The sequence below is a fragment of the Manis pentadactyla genome, chromosome 2 (assembly GCF_030020395.1).
Source record: "Manis pentadactyla isolate mManPen7 chromosome 2, mManPen7.hap1, whole genome shotgun sequence".
NCBI classification, from domain to species: Eukaryota; Metazoa; Chordata; class Mammalia; order Pholidota; family Manidae; genus Manis; species Manis pentadactyla.
This window is the reverse complement of record NC_080020.1, coordinates 163,327,062-163,349,158: the sequence shown is the minus strand read 5'-3', so window position 1 is coordinate 163,349,158 and position 22,097 is coordinate 163,327,062. Positions and strand designations below refer to the sequence as shown.

The following is a 22,097-nucleotide window of genomic DNA, read 5'->3' as shown; positions in this document are numbered from 1 at the left end:
CAGCCAGAATCACCTTCCTGCTGTATCCCCTGCAAGCTGGTTTTGCCAGGAGGAAGGAGAAAAGCAAGCCTGGTGGGCTGGGTCTGCCAGGCCTGCCCTAGAGCTCCTCACCCCAGCGCTTTAATCCCTGGTCTCTGCAGGCCTCTCCTAGGAGTTTGGGGTTCCTGTCAGAAATGAACTCAGTCACCACAGGGCCTGAATGTCCAGATTGGTCTGGGTGGGGCAGTTTCCCAGTTTCTTAGGCTTTGTTAGGGAAGCACACCCATCCTCAGTGGTCCTGCACAGGGCAGTCTGGTGCGGGGGGCCACCCTTGTGGGCAGTGGTTATTGCTCAGTGATTGACTGGGCCTGGAGCCTTTGTCTGAGCCCCTTGCATCCCTCCCGGAGACCATTGTCTGGTTTCGTGGGTGTTAATCCACAGCCCCCAGAAGCTGCCTGGCAAATGGGAGGTTAATGTGCAAACAGCAGGGACTGTTGTCAGCAAATGAAGTTGGACAGCAAGGAGGAGGGAAATAGTTAAAAATCCTATTCATGGTCCTGGAGAGGGAGGGGTGGGCTCAGGAGCAGGCCTGGGCCTTGTGCTAATCTTGCTGGAATGTAACCAGTTCGGGCAGTTTCTGGCTTCTGCGTGCCCCCACCTCACAGAGGTTTGCTCCCCTCCAGTCGCCTCTGCCTTGTGCAGGCCCAGCAGCCCAGACACTCGAGGGCCACCCTTTGTTTGCCCCAGCCAGACTTAAGAGAGTCTGAGTTAAACTGCTGTTCGTGGAGAGGATGGGGAGAACACCCCAGTTCACGCACACCCCTCACAGCAGGAGGAGGTCCAGTGAGGCAGCTCTGCCGGGTGGTGGGGAATCCTCAGGCTCGCTGTCTGTTGCTGGGATTGGGTGGGGGTAGAGGGTGGACGGAGAGAATGTTCTTGGAGAAAGATCCTAAACCTGTTTGGTCAGACTGCTTTGCTGCCTGAAGGCCTGAGAAATGCCAAGGGGGAAGCCGCCCCTTCAGACACCGATCTACAACAGTGGGGCCTTGTGTGTGGGGGTGGAGAATGCTAGGAGGGGAGGGAGGCCAGAGGGGGGTCAGCTTACATGTCGTGTGTTCATGCTTTACAAAGAGAATGTGTTCGTGTGCTACTTCTTCAATTTATAATTACTCTTTAGAAATGTTCTCTATCTTGGTCTGGATGGTGGTACATAGTATGTACATATTAAAAATTCATTGAGCTGTACACAGGATTTGTACACTTTCCTATGTAAATTTTATAGTTTAAAAAGCTAAAACCATCAAATTTTAAAAAGGACAGAACAAACATCCTCCTTCCCGACCTGCAAGGCTGGGCCTGGCCCTCGGGCATCTCTGGCGGCCCTGTGAGCTCCTCACCGGTGTTTGGAAACAGAAAGAAGTTGCACAGCAGCCAGTCCTGGGGCTTCCCCACCCCAGCCCGCCACTTTGCTCTCAGGATTTGGAAAAATCATCAAAGGCAGCAGCTTTAGGAAAGAACTCCCAGGGCCCCGCTTGGCGTAAGGTCACCTTCCCAGCTCCCAGAGGGCCCCTTACGCCTGCTGGGCTGCCTGGCCCCTAGTGGCTTTGCCGCTGGCCCCGTGGAGCCTGCACCCACTGCACAGTGGTCCTGGCCAAGCAGGCAGGTCTCTGGATTCCTCCCCAGCCACTACCCACCAGCAAGTCACTGTTGGAGGGTTTGACACACGAATTTCGTGGTTCTTTCTGGCTCTGTTTCCATGATTCAGGATCAGGAAATGATTTTCCTCTGAGTATTTTTAGGCCATGAGACTCAGTACAACATTCAAATTCTGGTTTTGCCATTTTGAGCTGTGTGACCTTGGTTAAATTAAAATCACTCTAATCTCAGTTTCCTCGTGTGTGAAATGGAAATAACAATACTGAACTCATAGGCTTTAGGAGAGGATTAAGTGAAAACGAATCTAATGTTGTCGTGTTCATTATCTGGGATAAAGGTTACCCTCCGGCAGCAGCAAGACCAAAACCACACGGCACTGGGCCTCCCGGGCCTGCACAGTGGGTTCCACTGGCACTCCGGCCTGAGCTGGAGAGGCCCCACTTTTGAGCACCCGCTCTGCCTCCCTAGGCTCCTGCCTTCCCATGGAGCCAGGCATCCCTGGGGTCCAGAAACCCAGGAATGGGCCTGAGACCCCAGGGCCTGCCCCACTCTCATCCTCCTGGGTGTGGACACCCCCAGGTTGAGAAGGGCCAGGGGGCTGTTTGCTTGCCTGAAGCTGAGGTGTCTGGGTGGCGTCCATGTAAGTTGGTTCCTGAGACCTCATGGCACAGGGTGGAACTGGGAGCAGAAGGGAAAGGAGGGCGCACCAGTCAGCCGCTACCACCACATTCTGTTCTGGAACTCAGAAGTCTAGGAAGTCTAAATCTGAACCTAGCCTTTTGGTATCAAAAAACCCTGCCTTTGGGGAAGGTGTATTTGTCAGGGTAGGAGGGTAGAATATGCTCACCAGTTTGTTAGCTTGAGCTATAACTTCTAAATATGTCAGCACACAGCTTTCATCTGGCCCCATGGATCTTAGGGGTGAGGCTGCCTGTGCGGCCCTCCTTCCCAATGGGCGATGATCACTCACCTCTGAGATCCTCTCTATAGCTGTCTTTAGGAAAACACCGCCCTAGATCTTTCTCATTCAGAACCTTTGCTTCTTTATTAATACATTAGTTCTATACTACAGCCCTGCTCAGGGTAAATTGTGCAGGTGGCAGCCTGGATGCACAGTATTTGTGGAATGAGGGGTGAGCTCACTGCAGACTCATTAGCGTTCTGTGGGCCTCTGCTGATTTTCCCAAACTTCTGTGTCAGTTCAGCTCCCCGTGCATGTATGTAAATGTATTCAGACCCTAAAGAAAATCAGGCAGCCAGCCTTGAGCAAGCCCCATAAACCCAGCCCTCATTTTTGCTACCTTGGAGGGTGGATTTGCTTGGGAATTCGTATCTGCAGAAAATCTTGGTGTTTGCTGCTGTGAGGCAAATTTTTTGCATTCATTTATTCTTTCAGAGGTTTGGCCCTGTAAAGTGGAGGACCAGCCTGAGGGAAAATTGTGAAAGAATTTGTCTTTGGTGGTAGGAATTAAACAGCTTCTCTAGGCCTTGCCCTCAAACTTCAGCCCAGTTTGCTATTGAAAATTCTGTCTCAAGAAGTAGAGAGCCGTGGGATAACGGAGACTGAACATTTTTGAAATGTAGCCACTTTTCTTCTTCTCTCAGAGAATAATCTTTTGGAAAAAACTTGGATGGAGATACTTAGAACCACACCATTTTATAAGTTGAATTCCAAGCCTCTAGTCATGATGCATTTTGTTCTGAACAATAGACAACTAATGCTGGTGGCAAGCTGTGAAATACCGGGGTGTAGAATGAGAAAGAGAAGGGGAGGGCAGGGTTGGCCGAGAGCCTCCCTGAGCACTGACTGGCTGTGCTCGCAGACACTGTGTACGTGTGAAGCAGGGGCCTTGGTGAGGGACAGCACCCCCCCGAGCAGACCTCTCGGGTCTTGCACCAAACTGCAGGATTATCTTCCTTCTCCATTTCCTGGATTGCAGATTGTTAGCACCTGGAACCAAGACGTCCCTGGAGGGCAGACCTTCCAGATTCACCCTCATTCATTATAGCAAACACCCCTCTGTCCACAGTGTTCTAATAACAGGGACAAGAAAAAACGATGATAATGGCTAGTGGCTCTTGAGTCCTCACAAGGAACCAGCCCATCATGTGCATCTCCTCATCTCCTCTGCACAGCCACCTGCAATAGGCACTGTTGCTGCCCCCATTTTACAGGTCAGGAGGCTGACATTTAAACTGAAGAAGAGCTGTTGATTCTGATTCTTCATTTAAAGAAGCCTCGCATGGGAAGTTCAGGTGAGGGCCTGGCCATTTGTTAACATGTGTTTGACAGATGTTTCAGTGGTCATTTAACAAATGTATGTTGAATATTGTGCTGTGAATATAGATATAGAGGACAGGGACCTATACAGAAGTTAAAAATACCAATAATTTATCTTGCCTTCAGGAAGCCCAGGATAACCTCAGTCCTTTCTGGGTAGCACAGGTTCATCCAAGTGGCAAAACCCCAAAACATCATCCTCAACTCCAGGATGTAGAAGTCATTCTGCCGGGATTTGGGGGCTTTATTACAATTAGCATTTGCTCGCCCTCAGCCATCATGTCTGCTTGTGACAGGCCCTGCAAGGTCTTCTGAGATCCTTCCTGCCAGGGATGTTTCTGCCATTTCTAATTAGTATCTGTGTGGTTTGTAGTTAATGTGTAGTTGTTAAACATACACTCAAAGCATTATTACAGTTTTCAATTGCTTATGGAAGTGTTGCTGGGGTGTATGTATGTATATGTATTCCAAAGCAAAGGGATAAAACTTACAATAATATTAGTAGAATTATTTAAGCCTCTAAAGCCCACCATAAAAGTTAACTATAATACTAGAAGGCCCACAGGCCAGACCTCTGGACCCCCACTCTGGTGGCCACTCTCTATGCAGGCACTGAAGGAAAGGGCATTTTCCGTGGATCTTGATCATGAAGCACATGAGCTCAGGTCCACAGAGCCAACCTGCTGAAGTGTCTGCCATTGACTTGCCTGGTGGCATGGGTGAGGATCGTGTGAAACGGGGGCCATAGACAATTCCACCAGTACCCATGTGTCTTGACAGAGATCATAAGGACAGGAAGGTGGGCTTTAGCTGTAACCAAAAGCTGGGCTGAGTAGGAGATGATGTCAAAGCTGAAAAGAACATGCTGTGGACTAGGGCTTCCTCTCCTGAGAAACTCTCAGTTCCCTGGAGCCTCTGGCAAGCAAAGTGGAGGAAGGGAGAAAGCAGTCTGCAAGGTTCCAAGACTGTGGTTTGGAAGAAATTGTGTGCCTCAAATCCTTAGTGAAGTATGGGTGCTTTCAGGCACTTTCATTAAGGACTTGTTAAAGGCCTGGGTTCAACGTTTCCAGAAAGAGTTTTCACCCCAACGCATTGCCAAAAGGGGAAGAGAACAAACTGTAGAAAGAGCCATGATATGCATGTGGGATACCTGTTAACCATGGGTCTCCTGGCAACTCCGAAAGCAGTTAGAGAGGAAGCATATATGAGTTGTGATCTATGGAGATGGTGCCTGACGTTTAGCTGGAGTGTGTGTGTGCATATAGGGAGAGGAATGGCAAATGACAAGCATACATCGGATTCAGTTCCAGACCACCACAATAAAGTGAGTATCACAAGAAAGCAAAATCAAATGACTTTTCTGGTTTCCCAGTGCATATAAAAGTTATTACCCTATACTATATAGTCTCTTTGGTGTGGGATAGCAGTATGTCTAAAAACATTAACAATGTACATACCTTAATTTAAAAACACTTCATTGCTAAAAAAAATTGCTAACCACCATCTGAGCCTTCAGCAAGTCATAATCTTTGCTGACGAGGGTCCTGTCTCCATGCTGATGGCTGCTGACTGATAGGGTGGTGGCTGCTGAAGGCTGGGGTGGCTGTGGCAATTTCTCACAATATGACAACAATGAGGTTTGCTACATAGATTGACTCTTCTTTTCACAAACAGTTTCTCTTGTAGCATGTGATGCTGTTTGATAGCATTTTACCCACAGTAGAACTTGTCTCAAAATTCTCTCAAACCCTGCCACTGCCTCATCTACAAGTTTATGTAATATTCTTAATCTTTTGTTATCATTTTAACAATCTGACAGCATCTTCACCAGGAGTAGAGTCCACCTCAAGAAATCACTGTCTTTGCTCATCCATAAGAATCAACTCCTCACTCATTCAAGTTTTATCATGAGATGGCTGCAATTCAGCCACATCTTCAGGCTCCACTTCTAATTCTAATTCCCTTTTCTCCTTCCACCACTTCTGCAGTTACTTGTTCCACTGAAGTCTTAAAACCCTCAAAGTCATCCATGAGGATGGATTGGAGTCATCTTTTCCAAACTGTCATTAATATTGAGATTTTGACCTCTTCCCATGAATCATGAATGTTCTTAGCGGCATCTAAACTAGTGAGTCCTTTACAGAAGGCTTTCAATTGACTTCGGCCAGATCCACTGGAGGAATCACTGTCTACGGCAGCTAGAGCCTTACTGTAAATCCGGGAAACAGAAATCCCAGGGCAAAATACCTCTAAAAACCGAAATCAGTCAAAGGGAGAAATAAACTTTAAAATTCATTTATTGCTTTTACAAATTGCAGTCCCATGGCCTTCTCTCTCTCCTGCTCCAGCAGAAGCAAAACCGGCCCTTCCCCTCACCTCTCCGGTACAGATAGGTAATTACCCATTAATATGGAGATGAACTTCTTTCCACCCCTGAGAAATTATGCAAATGCACTAAAGCCATACTTCTTTCCACCTCTGGACACCTATTGATATGCAGATGTACTAAAGCCAGGCAAGATATTTTGGAAATACTACAATTTTACCCACACTTAGGAAACGTATTTCTTAAATAATAAGACTTGAAAATGAGAATGACTCCTTGATCCTTAGGCTGCAGAATGGATATAGGATTAGCAGGCATGAAAACAACATGAGTATCTGTTGTGTATCTGTCAGCACTCAGAGGTGAATGGGTGCATTGTCAATGAGCAGTAACATTTTGTCATTTTTCTGGTCACTACCCTTTTTCCCTGAGAGGTAGTTCTCAACAGTGGGCTTAAAATGTTCAGAAAACCATGTTATAAATAGATGTGCTGTCACCTAGGCATAGAGTAGATTTAGGCTTAGTGTAGTTCTTAAGGACCCCAGGATTTCAGAATCGTAAATGAGCATCAGCTTCAACTTAAAGTCACCAAGTGCATTAGTCCCTAACAAGAGGGCCTATGCTTGATGCTTTGAAGCCAGGCATTGACTCTTCTCTAGCTCTGAAAGTCCTGGGCATCTTCTTCCAGTAGGAGGCTGTTTTGTCTACATTGAAAATCTATTGTTTAGTTTGTTTACAATAATTAATGATCTTAGCTAGATCTTCTGGAAAACTAGCTGCAACTTCTGCATCAGCCCTTGCTGCTTTATCTTGTACTTTGATGATACGGAGACAGTGTATTTCCTTAAGCCTCATGAACCAACCTCTTATAATTTCCAACTTTTCTTCTGCAGCTCCCTTGCCTCTCTCAGTCTTCACAAAATTGATGGAAATTAGGGCTTTGCTCTGGATGAGGCTTTGGCCTAAGGGAATGTTGTGGCCGGTTTGATCTTCTATCCAGACCACTAAAACTTTCTCCGTATCAGCAATAAGGCTGTTTTGCTTTCCTATCATCCATGTGTTTAGTGGAGTAGCACTTTTAGTTTCCTTCTAGAACTTTAACTCTGCATTCACAACTTGGCTAACTGGCTCAGGAGGCCTAGCTTTTTTGGACTCTCTGCTTTCAACAAGCCTTCTTCACTAAACTTAATCATTTTTAGCTTTTGACTGAAAATGAGAAATGTGTGACTCTTCCTTTCACTTAAACACCTAGAAGCTATTGTAGGGTTATTGCTTGGCCTAATTTCAACATTGTTGTGTTTCAGGGAATGGGGTGGCATGAGGAGAGGCAGAGATGGGGGAATGACAAATGGGTAGAGCATTCAGAATTCATACATTTATGGATTAAGTTCACACTCTCATCCATATGAGGTTTGGTGCCCCCAAATAGTAACATCAAAAACCACTGATTACAGATTACCTTAACAAATGTAGTAATATTGAAAAAGTTTGAAATACAGCAACAGTTACCAAAAACAGACACAAACTGAGCAAAGGCTGTTGCCAAAATGGCACTGACTTACTGGACACAAGGTTACCACAAACCTTCAGTTTGTAAAAATCATACTATCTGCACAGCACAGTGAAGCGGAGCGCACTGGTACGAGGTATGCCTGTATTAGGAAACTGGATCAGTGCTGAGTTTTAATGCATATGTGTGGGGTTGAGATGCCTGTGACTGATGTGGAGGAGGCGGTTGGAAATGGGGGGCAAGGGGGTCAGGAGAGAGGTTGGGGTCGGCCACAAAGGTGAGAGTGATCATATTCTGTGGGTACCAAACAGCCTGGGGAAGATGACGTCACACAGGCAGGACTGAGAACTCCAGTGTTCCGGGGCAGGCCAGCACATTAAGGAGTGATGGGATGGGGTGAGCGGAAAAGCAGCTGAAGGGGGTGTCCCAGAAACTGAGGGGCTTCCTAGGGAAGTGACCAGAAAATGGCTGTGCATTTGGTAGTTCGGAGGTCAACAGTAACCTTAACCAAGAACAGTGTCAGGTGACGGAAGCCAGAGTGCAGCGGCCCAGACATCAGAAGGAATGGAAGCGGCAGTAGTGGGTATTCTGGGTTTTGTAAAAACACTAAGGAAGAGATGGCACCAGCACGGGTGCCCACCCAACTGTGGGGCTCTGGCCAGCTGCACTGATTCTCCTTCTTTGGGTGGGGTGGTGGGGTGGTAAATGGAAATTGAGGCGGAAGAAATGAATGATTCATTGAAACCAAGACTGACTTTAATTCAGTGTGCGCTTGAGTGGCTGAGTGAGTTTGCCCGACCTCAAGAGGTGGTAAGTAGTGTGAGGCATTCAAGAATGCAATGCAGGAGGTCGAGGTAGAGGAAATGGAGAATGTAGCTAGTGAACTTACACAAAAGTGTTCTGATGACCCACACTTACCTGGTCAGACTCTCTGCATCCCGGGTTTTGGGATGTGGAGATGGCACTGTCACTCAATTCAGTGATTGCCTTTGACAGTCCATGGATAGGAATTGAGGCTCAGGAAAGAAGCAGCAGAGATGTGGAACCTTGGGGCCACGAGACACAGGCCCTGAACAAGGCCTGGCCTCTCCCAGTCTCTCTCCCCAAACAGCTGCTTGTGAAACTTGCATTGTTACCAGGCTCATGCACAGGCTATGCCTAGGATCGGTGTGCTACCAGGTCACTTGGGATATGACGTGAGATTTGAGAAATGTTTTTAAGCCTTCTGTGCTCTGAAATGTATGCCTCTCCCCAACTCAACTAGCCTAGCCCGGATGCCTGAAATTCCATAAAGACCAAATCTCTTGATTTGGATGGAGAGGTTGTTAAATGCTTTGCAGCCCCTCTCCCAACTCAGAAATAAGGCAGTGATAATGCTAATGCCACTGGGAATGTTAAAAGAATACTGGTTGTGATGGTGAACCTGCCCAATAGCATCAGCAGGAACTACAGTGCAGGCATTTCCTATCTAACCTCCCGATCATGAACTTAGGAGGCCCTGCAAGGGCTGCTCTCAGGTTTCGAATTCTCCATATTTGCCAGAAACTTCAGCCTTTGTTAATACAATCATTCCTCTGTAATAAAGAGTATTCTGGGCAAGGAGTTAGGCCGGGACAAGACCATGTTACCTGGTCGACAGTAGCACCAAAAAAGGCTTAATGGGTAGGTGGGTGGATGCTTGCTCTAGGGGATAAGAAGAATGTGAGAGGGACAGGACTGTGGATCCATGGAGGTAATCTCGGAAGGAGAAGCCCCAAACAGTTAGTAGAAACTACAGAAAGTTATTGGGGGGAGGGGTTGTTAGCATCTGGGAAAAACTCGAGCCCACATTAGCATCACCTGGGGAGCTTTAAAAAGGGGTTGGTGGGGTGGTCAAGCCCTACCCTTGAACAGTTAGATTCTAGTGGGGGAAGGGCAAAAACCAGTGTTTCTAAAGCTCCTCCAGGCATCTCTGATGCCCAGTGAGGTTTGAGCTCCAGCATACTGGTCCCCTCTGGTCAAAATGGCACCCAAACGTCCCCCTTTGGGGCACGCATCTGTGTTCAGTCCAGGCAGGGAAAGAGCAAGAGGAGCGTGTCAAATGCCTGCAGAGAGACCTTTCCTCAGCTGGTCGTCACAGCACTACTGGCCCAGTGCATCTGCCCAGGGACCAGTGAGGATCCCAAGGAGCTGAGATCACCCTTTTCCTGGCCCTAATGGGGGATGGTGGGGAGAACTGTCAGAGGCAGGACATCATTCAAGGGAAAATAGCACTTAGAAGTTCAGAAATAAGAGATTAGAGATCTGAGTATAGATTTTAACTGATTGGTTTTATCTGTCTTAAAAATCTCTAAGTAAAAAGTGATTTGCATTGCATGTATTTTTTTTTTCACATTTTAAAAGTAATACATGTTTAGCCAAAAGAAGAAAATAAAAAACACCCCCGATGTTGTCATCAGAGACAAGTTCAGTTCACCTCTTAGTGTCTGTCCTTCCAGATGGCTTTTTATCACATATATAAAGATACTTAGTTTTAAAAAGTGGGACACTATACATGTTTTGTATCCTGCTTTTTCACTTAACAGTATGTAGTATACAACACCTTTCCATGTCCGTAAATATTCACCTACCTCTTAAATTCAGATATCATAGCATAATGTACATAATATCTTAGGGCTATTATAGACAATTCTTCAGTGAGCATTCCTACAGCTATATTTTGCTCATATGATTAATTATTTCTTTAGGATACATTCCTACAGGTGGTATTTTGGAAGACTTGATGCATACCTCCAAATTTCACAAGAAAGTTTTACTAATTTACTCTCCCACCAACAGGGTATGAAACAGTCCCCATGGTAATTAAAGAGCATAGCCTTTGCCTATTTGATGGACTAAAAGTATTTAACTGGTTACTGAGACCACAGCTTCCTTATCTCAAGTTCTGCAAACAAATGGATGTGGAGCCCCGAGATTTTCCTTGATTGCTTGGGTAAGAGCCTGGCCCTAAGGGATCTTTGCTCTCTAACCTAGTAGGTCATTGCCGGTGGGATTTCTAAGGCCTTGACCTGTTGGGGTTCCAGAGCCCTTCCTTCTCCTTAGTCACTGGTCTAACCTGCTTCCGATGTGTGCTTGGGAACCACCAGGGGGCAGTATGGAGCTATGACCACTCTCAAGGTCTTCTGGTTTCTCCAACGGAATCTCGAATGATACAATTACTCCTTTGTTGTGTTATGTGACTTCTGCTGACTGGCATTCATAACATTGATTTGCTTAGAGCAATGTTTCACCCCCTTCCAATTATTTTTATATTTTCCCCTGTAGTTTATGTGTTGGTTGCAAAAAAATAATCTGATCATACTAGCTCTTCTGCAAATGGGGGGCCCAGGTGCCTGGGTTGTTCCAGTCCTACTAGCTCTGCCAGTGGCCCGAGTGCCCTCATCTGAGAAACGCCAGAATGGGCTGAAAGAGTGGGTAGTTTTTCATCTGCCAACACTACTATAATAAGAGGGTTCAGAGTATGGTGTTTGGGAAGAGACAGGACTTAGACAAGTTACTCAACCTCTCAGAACCTTAGTCTCTCCATCTTTTAAATGGGGATAATATAGCAGCAATTTATAAGGCTGTGGGGGTTAATTGAAATAACATGTGGAAATAGCTTGGCATAGTGCCTAGCTCAGGGTAACTGAGTAGTCAGTAAATGTTATTTTAAAGAAAGCTGTTTACTCTTCTATGCAGAAGTTTGCTGTCCTTGGGCTTTTGCACCTATTTATCTGCTTACCTGAAATGATACAAATATAAGGTAGAATATGAATTTGTGAAATGGTGTATCTCATAGCAACACTGAGTAACAATCCCAGCATCATGGTCCCCACTAGAGAAGAGCTGAGATATATCAGGTTACTTTTTGTAATCAATATATAAACTATAGGGGAAAATATAAAAATGGTTGGAAGCCGATATGACACCAGCACATCTTTGATTTGATGGGTCTTACTGTATTAGGTAAGTGGGGTCATTATTGGCTAGTAAATTGCCCTTTGGCAGTGGGCAGACCCATTCACTCTATCCATTGCCTGCCCTACCCCAACGAGATTAGGGTCTCTGGGGACAACCCCAGGAGCATGGCCGCTGACTGCCTTTGGCTTTTGGATGCTTTTCCACCTTGAGCTGGCTGAGAAGCAGCCCTCAGGGGAAGAAGCACTTGCATCTCTGTTGAAACACCCTGAAGTAGTCATCAAGTTCCTTTCACGGGTGATGGGCTGTGCCAAGGGCTGTGGGGACCCAAGGAACAAGTAAGCTGTGGCTCCTCTGCCCAACTAGCTCAGAAGGAGGTAACAGAGGATCTGCCTTTCTGGCTGTGAGCAGGGAAGTCAGCGGGGCAGCAGGGTGTGTGAATGACTTGGAGGAGGGGCTGAGCCAAGGCAGGGAGAGGTTAGGAAGCCAGTGGGTGGAAGAAATGGGAAAAATCCTGTGGCAGCCAAGGGCCAGTACTCGGTGACTGGCTGGCCAGCCAACAGTGAGGAAGAGGGGGGAAGGAAAGATTTCTAAGGTTTTGACTTGGGAGTACAGGATGGTGGGTCTGGGTGAGTAGCATTTGGGAGGAAAATAGTGATGAGTCTTGGGACATGTTGTCTTCCGGGTTTGTGTGCAGAACCTCTTCCAGTTCCTAGGGATACCCTCGCCCATAATTTTCCCCATAGCCTCTGGATGGTCATAAACACTTGATTCTACACCAGTGCTCCTTAAATGTCACTATTTGCCTAATCTTTTCCATATAGCACCTATACCATTTTTCTTTGGGATGAATCACTTTTTAAAAATGAGTTTAATAATGGAAAGCAATAGTGTCCAAGAAATCTGTTTTCCTTTTACACATACATATATAAAATACATATACATCTTAACGCTTATTAAAACAAATAGTATACTAGAAAAATAGGAGTGTTATTTAAAAGAACTGAGATGGGAACTAAGAATGGGGTGCAGCACCCTTTTGTGAAATGAGGAAGAGCAGGCCTGTGGGTTTGGGTGGGGAGAAGGCATATGAAGTCTTTATATACAGGATCCCAGCAATAAATGTTAATTTCTCAGCCCTTCCCCTATCCTATCCTAATTTCCTGTGCCCTCACTTTAGTATGAATACAGAATCATTTTGTGACTCCCTATGCGTGACTAACCCAGTTGTGAACACGCATGTGCACGTGCACTGGGGTAGGATTCAGGAACCCTTCCCCAGGAGAGGTGGCCCTGCATAGTGTGGCCTTATTCCAGCATCCTCTCTCGCCTATGGAGTCAGCAATCTCTCTCAGAACTGCCCACCTATTGAAGGGCTTCTCAGACATTTCCCATTTCCTGGTACCCAGGAGTTGTTGACTTTGGCCAGCCATGGGGCCCGCGGGAGTGCTGGAGAAGGGTCTGGCGAGAGGCCCCTGAAGCTCCATGTGCTGGGAGGCAGCTTGGGGCCGCCTGGCTGTTCTTTTGTGTTATGTATTTTACTGGCCCACGATAAGCACTTCCTGTTCCCCATTGATTGTACACAGATCCTGCTTCCTCTCCCTCAATACCTGGGATGCTTTCCAGCTTCTCCTCCCACAGGGGAAAATCCATAAACTCCAGCATTCCCAGGTCTGCCTTTTGGTCAGTGGGCTCTCTGCATTACTGTTTTTGCTGTCTAGCCACATTCTACTGTTGCTCTTTCCTGTCAGTCTAGAAACTTAGTTCCTCAAACTTCTCCTCACCAGGCAGGAGAGAAACGCCCCAAGGCCAGGTCTCACCCCTCCTTCTCACCAGTCAGAATATCTGTATCTACCTTTAAGCTTAAATAGAACAAAGAGAATGCACCTCCAAGATCTATTTTAACCAGCTGTCATTGTCTGCCTGGTGTCCTAATTGAGGACTCTTGAGGTCTTACCCAACAGTAATAGGGAAGAAAGCCAAGATCTATTGGCAACGTCTGTTGTGGGCACCTGAGGGGTGTGGCAGCACTTGTGTCCTGTATTTGCTATCCCAAAATTCTAAGATGAGACTGAAGCTTCTAGAAGACAAAAAGCATGCCCTCATGCCCTTTGAGTCACACCATAAAAGCCCAAAGCCCTGTATTCTAGTGCTGACTGGAAATTCAGCTAGTTCCTGACTATGAGTAAAGCCAGGGGCTTCCAGCAGGCTCAGTTTCCCTGTTTTTAAAATGAAGATAATATCTGTGATCTATATCTAGAGATAAGATCAAATGAGATTAATATAAAGTGCTTTAAAAATCCAATGACTGTAGAGTGTATCTTGCCTACATGACCCAGCTCAGATGACACCTCCTCTAAGAAGTCTTCCAGTTTTCCCATGAGAATCTTGCTCACTGTGCACCCTCTCTTCTCTGCACCTGTCATTTGGGTGCACCCTCTCTTCTCTGCACCTGTCATTTGGTGACTTACATTCTAGTTATTAATGCACTTAAAAAAAATCTCCTGTGATGTATCATGCACATAAACAGCTACCTTATATAGGAGGGGCCCACTAAACATTCATGGGGTGCTCTGTACAGAACTTTCATTGTGTTTTGATTGGTTCTATAAGTAGGCAGTTCTGTAAAGATGGGAAACCACCTGCTGGCTTTTAATAGCTTGGTTTTATGTTTTAGAAAGATATTTCTAGGAGCAAGTGAAAGGTGGACTGGAAGGGATAGGGAGGGAGGCAGAAGCAGTGGACACTCTGGAGAGGACTTGGGACCCCTTACTCTGTATCTACCACCCTGTTCTTTGATAGGGACGACAGACATTCTGTAAATCTGCAGCAGAGCAACCTGCCCACCACCCACTTCAGACCAGCTTGCTACCTCCAAGTGCTTCCTGGATAGAGTCTGGAGCAGGACTGAGCTTGAGTCAGGACACCAGAGGCAAATGGAGGCTGCTGCCATGGCCCAGCTACAGAATAGGGAGGGCCCAGATCCCTGGAATCTGGAAAGATACCTAGAATCTTCAGAACATGGTGGCCAATGTACAAGGGCAGAGGCTGTTTGCTCTTTCAGCCGAGTCTGAGCCCACAGTGGGAGCCAGGGCAGGGATCCGATCTTACCTGATGGGAGGGGAGTGCTGTCAGTATACACCAGACATGGCTATGACAAGGCCCAAGCCAGGGGGAGAGGCAGGGTTTAGCTTAGGGACATGAAGGCCGGGCATCCTAAGCAACCTTCTGAGAAGAAGCTTCTCCGTGGCTTGTCCATGTTGGGCTGTGAGCACAGAAGCTGCTTGGGCCCAGCAAAACTGAGATCACAGCTAATGCCAGAGGCTACAGAGGATGCAAGATGCCTCGGCTTTGGAAATGAGGACCCAAAAGCAGTTTGTTTAACACTGACTTTTTTTGAAAACCCAGGTCTCTGCCCCAGAGCTCCTCTTAGCACAGAGTGGCCATGCTCAGCACTCTGGGGGCAGAATTTCCCTGCTCCTTCTGAAAGGAGCACGCAGCTGCCAGGAAGACTGCCTAGGCAAGTGTCCGGCTCTGCCTCAGACCACAGGCCCCCTTCAGCCGAGCACCACAGGTGTTGGCCTTCCAGCCATCTGTGAATGGAGCCGACAGTCCCAGCCAGTCAGGGCCGACCTGAGACCCCCCTCAGCTCTTGCCCTCTGCTGGAGCCAGCTGCCGCCCAGCCAGTGGTTAGCGTCTCCTCCCAATGCTGCCATCAGGGATGCACCAGGGGAGCTTACAGTCAGCCATGGTGGGAATACTGACGCTGTGAATGCCAGTAGATGTTACAGAGCAGAGCTGGTGTTTTTTTTTTTTATTTTTGTTGTAAGCCAGTGGTTAACCTTTACCAAGAACCACTGAACAGGACCTCTGTCCCCACAAAGTACCCAGAGATGAGTGAGTGGCCAAACTCTATGTTAATTAGCCCTTCCCTGTTCTTGGGTAAAGTTGAGGTAATAGGCTTACTGAACAAAAATAACTTTAAATGTTAGTGCCGCAACGTACTTTCTAAGAGCTCACCGTGGGCCCAGCAACTCTGCCTGGTCCTTTCCTGAGTGACTACCACACTAAATAAAAACACTCTGCCAGGCAGTAGGCTCTGTTATTCCCATGTTACAGGTGAGAAACAGATTCTGAGAGGTAACATCCTCAGGGTCATGGATTGTAAGTGGGGATCACCTAGCACTCCGGGTTCTCTATTATTGAGCACCTCAGCTCAGTCTCCCCTCCCAGGGGAAACTGTTCCACTCGGGAAAGCTTCTCTGTCTCCCCGCTAACGCGTTCATTGCTCCGTGTTGGTAGGCTTTCGAATGTAGGTCAACTTGTATCATTCTGACAGAAAATCGAGGATCTTAAACAGGCCTCCAGGAACTGGCAGGGTTGGGGATCACAAACTCCAAGCTGCATCTACAAATTCTTGGAAATACTAAGCCAATTAATGTGAGAACTGATTGCTCAAGAGCTAAAGGGGCTCCCCTGTGTGCACTCCACATCTCTGAAGGATTCAGGAAGAGGCTGGACAGCTCAGTGTTACAGATGTGGAAACTGCGGCTTGATATTGTACTTAAACTCAGGGTGGGACAGGGTCCAGACAAATTATGAATGGGTGAGGAATTGCAGATTTAGACATGACTCTTGAGGAGTTTACAGTCAAAGGACAGACAGAACTTGCAATGGCTAACAACACAGCTGTGACGCCGAGGTGAGAGTGACTGACTTGTGGGCGGCTGGAGAGGGCTTGCAGGAAGGTAAGTGTGCGCCTGAATTTTGAGGAAGAGCCTAGAGTTTCTCACAAGCAAAGGACACACCCAGCTGGGGACCAGCCTGGCCCTATGGCACAGAGTACAGAGAGAACTGTAGTGCAGCTGATATTCGGGGGTTGGGGAGCCAGGAGGGTTGAAGCTGGGAGGATAGGATGGCCCCGGATGGCTGGTGAGTTTGGGGGTTTATCCCCTGACCCCAGCCACCACCCAACTCTTTTAAGTGAGATGGGGAAATAGGTTGGTTTTTAAAACCTGAACTCTAGTAGAGTTTGGAAGTCATTGTACTAGTCCTGATGAGAAACAATCCCATGCAGATTGTGGCAGGATGGAGAGTAAAGAGAAACTGATCGTTTGTTCACTTTTTCATGTGTAATACACCTCTTCATGTTGAACATTGCATTTTGCACAATGTCCATGTCACAGTGGTGGACAGCCATCTGTCTACAGGGTTGGGTTATCAGCCTGTTCTCCTGGATGGCTGCATGCACCCTACAATCTCCTGAGAACTCTCTTTTTAAATTAAAGCCCTCTTTTTTTTGTTAAATGGGCTCTAGCTCTGGGGTCCCAGAGTCTGTTAACCACTGGGGACCAGAGTGGCAGGGAAGACTGGTCCCCTAAACTGGTAAGTTTCTGTTGCGGAAGTACAAAAACTATGAGACAGGAAAGCGAGAAAACAGGGCCCTTTCTTTCTGTACCAGGCCTGTCCCTCCCACCAAAAAGGAGAAGCAGAAGGAAGTGTGAGAGGAGGGGTGTTCTCACCTGGGAAACTTCCTGAGGTGACTGTGTCCCTGCCGCCAACTGTAGTGCGCCCCCTCTAGGAGCCCTGCTGTCCATTCTGTAATACGAAGCTCTGCTTCCTCTCTTGCCTGAGCCCTGCTTAAAGGATTTTGTATGAGAACGTGTGAATGGGGAGAATGTGGGCGTTACCCAGAGTCCTGTCGAGTCTTGTCCACACCGAGTCTCGTCCACACCGAAGCAAGCTTGAAGCAGCTTGAAGCAAGCTTGGGACCGGCGTGTAGGGCTGGGGGAGGGGCTGGCCTACCTTCTGGGAGGTGGAGGGTTAATCTCCGTAGCTCATTGGCCGTTCTGCCGCTTTACAGGGCATGCTGGGATTTCCTCCCAGCTGGTTTACATCACGAAGATTTGTATGTTGGGGAAATTCCAGGGCACAGCTGCAATTAATCTGCAGTGTCTTCAAGCTAAGCAGGAATTCTGTAGGACCGATTCCCCTATAGGAAAAGGGGTTCTGGCTCTCTGGTGAGAGCCCCCTTTAGAGGGACCCTTCCGTAAGCCTGAGTTGAGCGGAAGCAGCCCACCTGGCCCGGGAGGGCACTGAGGAGGGGGGTCCAAGAAGCAAACAAGGACCCAGAACATTAAGAAAAGGAGGAGCAGCACCCTTTACATATCATAAAGCGTAAATACTGATGCCAACACTTGATAAAAGATGTCACACAACAAGAAAACTTTTGTTCACTCTAATTTAGGAAGTAGAAGTAAAAAGTCTTAAAACACACCTGATCAGCATTCCACCATATAGTGCAGAGGCGGACAAACCGCTATGACCAGAAAGGTGCTTAAGAAAATCCATCGCTGTGTATTTAGCTGACAAGTGAGTCAAATAAGAGAAACCTCGTGACTATTGGGTAGCTCTTGAGAGAATTCAACCATGTGAAAATGATTTAAAAATAAGAACAGAATCATCCTTCCTCAACAAAGTAAAGAAAGGTTCTAAACCACAGCTTCAGTCCACTTAACTGTGAACCACAATAGCAGTATTTCCCCAAGTGTGTCCCGTGGAACCCCAATCCCAGAAGAGAGTTTCTCAGATTCAGTAAGACTGGGAAACTGCACACCTGTCCTGTCTCAGAGTCACAACACACAGTCGCATATTAAGCAGCATGTGTAAATCAAGGGTGGTAGGACTCACCGTTTGGGTCTGTTTTTTCTTTTTCTTTCTGCTTTCGAGTATCAGAAGAGAGTACTTTCCCACAGATGGCATCCCAGAAGCAGTGGCCATTGCTGTGGCTTGGCCATCAGTTGCATTGGTGCCATACGGGTCCCCAGTTTTACATCCCAAAGAGCATCCCCCAGGAGGAAGGCAGCTGGACCACCCTCACCATGTGCTGCAGCCTGGCCACGGTCCACTGGTCAGGAGCTGGTTGTGGCCATCTGGATGGAGCCTACTAAGTGTGAAGAAATCAGCAGTTTTAGTTCACCCTCATGTCATTACCACACAGAGAACCTAGGCTCAATCCCACATCCCTTACCCCCCAGGGACATGCTCCCATCAATGAGTGATGGGAAGGGTGGGCCTCACATGGCAAATAGAGCTGAAAAGAGCTTTATTTCCCCAAACGCTGGGTAGGTCTGACCTAGGAATTCAGAGCAACCTTCCAATTCCTGGTGCTGGGGTGCGGGAGGGTCACAAGTGGTGTTGCTGGCTCCTTCTGCTCTGTTTCATGGTTCTGGGAAGTTCAGCCATCCCTTTTGCAAGTGCCTTTCCTCAGAACTGCAATTCAGAGGCACTCCATGGCTGAGCAGCAGGGCTCCAGCGTTTATACAAGTCTTCCCCCGTGCCCGTGTTTATCACTTGTTCCAAAATCTTCAAAAGGCAGGAAAGTAGAAAGGGGAAGTGATGATCTTCCATTTGAAGATTATACTCCCAGAGAGAATCCCTCTCTATACACGTGTGCCCCGACAGCCCCCCAGGATCCACCTAAGCATGAAGGTCCTGAGCTAGATGTACACTATTCCCAGAACTGCCTCTCCCCACCTGACAGTCTGTTAAGGACCAGACTTTGGGCTGGAGGGGGTGGATGGGCAGCTAAAGATTTTCACATAGAACCCACCTCCCCAGCTTCCAGGTCTCAGTTAAAGTCAGTGAATGAGAGGGAACCCTAAAGGGAGAAGAGGCCAGTGTGGCCCCTCCTACTTCAGAAGTCCAGGCATCTTGGTAGGTGGGTAAAACACCAAGCACATGATAGACAAGCAAATAAAGTAGCCAAGCCCTTAATGTGTGTGTGTGTGTGTGTGTGTGTATGTTTGTACCATGATAATTGCCCCAGTGCCAAGGCAGACAAGCCTTCATGCAATTCATAGTATATTGGGTATCAGCTTCTCAGCCACTAGAGGGGAACAATTTTGCCTTTCTAGGAGATATTCGGCAGTCTGGAGACATTTTTGGCTTGTCTCCAGACAAACCTATTTGCCCACAAATGGGCCAGGAGAGTGGGGGCTCCTGTCATTTAGTAGGTAGAGACCAGGGATGCAGCTAAACTTCATTCATTATGCAGGACAGCCCTCCTAAAAAAGAATTTCTGGCTCAAAATGTCAATAGTCCCAAGGTTGAGAAAACCTGCTCTGGAATCCTACAAGCCTGCTGCCTAAAGACCCATAAAGAGAGCTGACAGTATTCTTTTAGACCCCAAATGCCAGCACTGTCCCAAAGTAGGATTCGGATAGAATCCTTCAGGCCACACCCACGTGATCTAAGAACATCCCTGGTAAGCCAAAGAGAATGAGGGGTGTCCACCAGATGTCCTTAGGACTCTAAATAAGGAGCCAGAGGCTAGTGGAGTTGGTGGATTTCAGGAACCCCCCTGCTGTGTTTCATGCTAGGCCCAGTGTGTTTGGGACACTTCTCTTATAGGGAGTATATTCGTGGTTATAGCTCAGCTTTAAAAAGCAAACAGGAATGGTTGAGTTGTAGCTTTTAGAGAAATAAGTGTGATGTTTAGCACTGGAACAAAAGTTTTGGCTGCCTCAAGGGTCCCTACAGGAGACAGTCATGTCTGTGTATTTATTCAGCTCCTGGGTGGCCAGCCGGGGTTGAGACAGAAAGAAAAACCCATCAGAGCAAAGAAAAGATTGCAGTGGGGGTAGGGTGCTCACAAAGAGGGTGCTATGTATGAAAAGCTTTGTGACTCAGGTTATAGTGGGAATTGTGGGATTTGAAGTCAAGAGACCTCAGCTTCCACTCTCGTAAAGTTGAGCCAGTAATTTCCCCTGTATTTACCGGCACTAGCTCATCTGAAAATTTGGGAGACACCTCTATTTATACGAGCAGGCATGCTGGCTTATGTGTGTGAAAATGCTTTGAAAACTGCCGGTGTAGCACAAATGTTGTTCGCTGAGGAAATGAGTTTTAACTAATAATACTCATATTTGTCCAGTGGTTTTAACTTGCAAAAGGCATTGAAATTCTAGGTTAGTTTATCTAGAAAGTGTAGGCTCTGGGTAAGAGAAGAGATGGGTGTGAGTGGGAAGGGAGGAAGAAGATAAAATCAATTGAATACATGGGTAGGCGTGTGGGGTACCAGAGGGCCCAGAGCAGAAAGACTGTCCTTAGTCAGAGGGTCCCCAATGCCCCCTTCCTTTCCCACCTCCCAGCCTCCCACAGCCAGGCCTGCTTGGCCCATCCCACCTGCTGTCTGTGCCACTCACTGGCCCTAGTTAGATGTGTCCTTGGGTTATTATTCTTGTCTGTGGACACCTTTATGAAAGCCCAGGTCCTACCCTGTCACGCTGTTCTTGTAGTTGACCCACTGTCCAGCCTAATTTCCTGATTCTGTGCACATAGCTCAAGGCCAAATCATGATTTTCCCCCCAAAATCAATGGAATGACTAGGCAAGGGATGATTCAAAGACTTCTTTCTGCCTATGAAATTCTTCCTGAAGCCACCACCCCCTATAAGAGATTCAATTTTCAAAGTAGTCTCAAGACTTCTGCAAAGAGGCTGTGTGGCTGGTCTGCTGCCCAGAAGCACCATATCAGTGTTGACACTAAGACAACATGTGTGCTTTTGTTCCTGGCAAAGACTAGTGGTTTGCTTATGAAAATAATAGCTGCCATTTATCAAATGTCTCCCACATGCAGCACTACGTTCCATACTGGACATTGTTCCTAATCCTCCTAACGACTTGTAAGGTTAGTGATAATAGTCTTGCTGTACAGGTGAAGGAAGAGACTCGGAGTCATGAAGATGCTTGTCCTGGGTCACACAGCGTGGAGAACCTGAATCTGTAGATGCTTGCTTGGCTCCAGAACCCAGGCAGACTCACCCACTGCCCCCACTGCCTCCCCACTCACTCCCTTCCACGCTCTTGCCAAAGCCTGTGTGGCTGTGTTGGGGATTTACTCTGCTTTGGATTCTCTGCGGTAATACGTGGGTGAGTTCAGGGTACTGGATAGTCTTTTCAAGGTTGAGAAACTCTATAACCAAATAAAGATCAACCTCCTTGAGTGTGGATCAGTATTACCCAGGACCCTGCAAGTGCCAGGCAGAAGGCTTGTATCACACTCTTCACTGGATCCTTCTAGAGAGGCTCTTACTTCAGGACTGTTGCATGTGATGCTGTGTGAGATGGAAATGACCAGGGCAGCATCACCATCTGGGAGCCCTTGAACCCCTTGCTTTTCCAATGACTAGAGCAGGGAGGGCTGGACTGTCACCGATAGGCTCTTGGAGTTCTTTGGTTGGTTGTGGTGTTGTGTCTGTCCCCCCAAAATGACGGGGCTACTGCTGCTGCTGGTGGTGATGGTGAATATATGCCCCGCCCTGCGGTAACCATTCAGACACTGACCCAGGAAAGAGCCCAGCTTTGGGTGCACGCGAGGCCTTGCCTCACCAGCTGCTCTGTGTGTTC

The 22,097-nt window shown here is 47.3% G+C and overlaps 1 protein-coding gene across 1 annotated transcript in view; it reads left to right on the top strand.

Moving 5' to 3' along the window:
• The window catches only part of TCF7L1 (transcription factor 7 like 1), a 154,853-nt gene that overhangs the window by 114,977 nt on the left and 17,779 nt on the right, over positions 1 to 22,097 (top strand). The gene's annotated exons all lie outside the window — the stretch shown is intronic.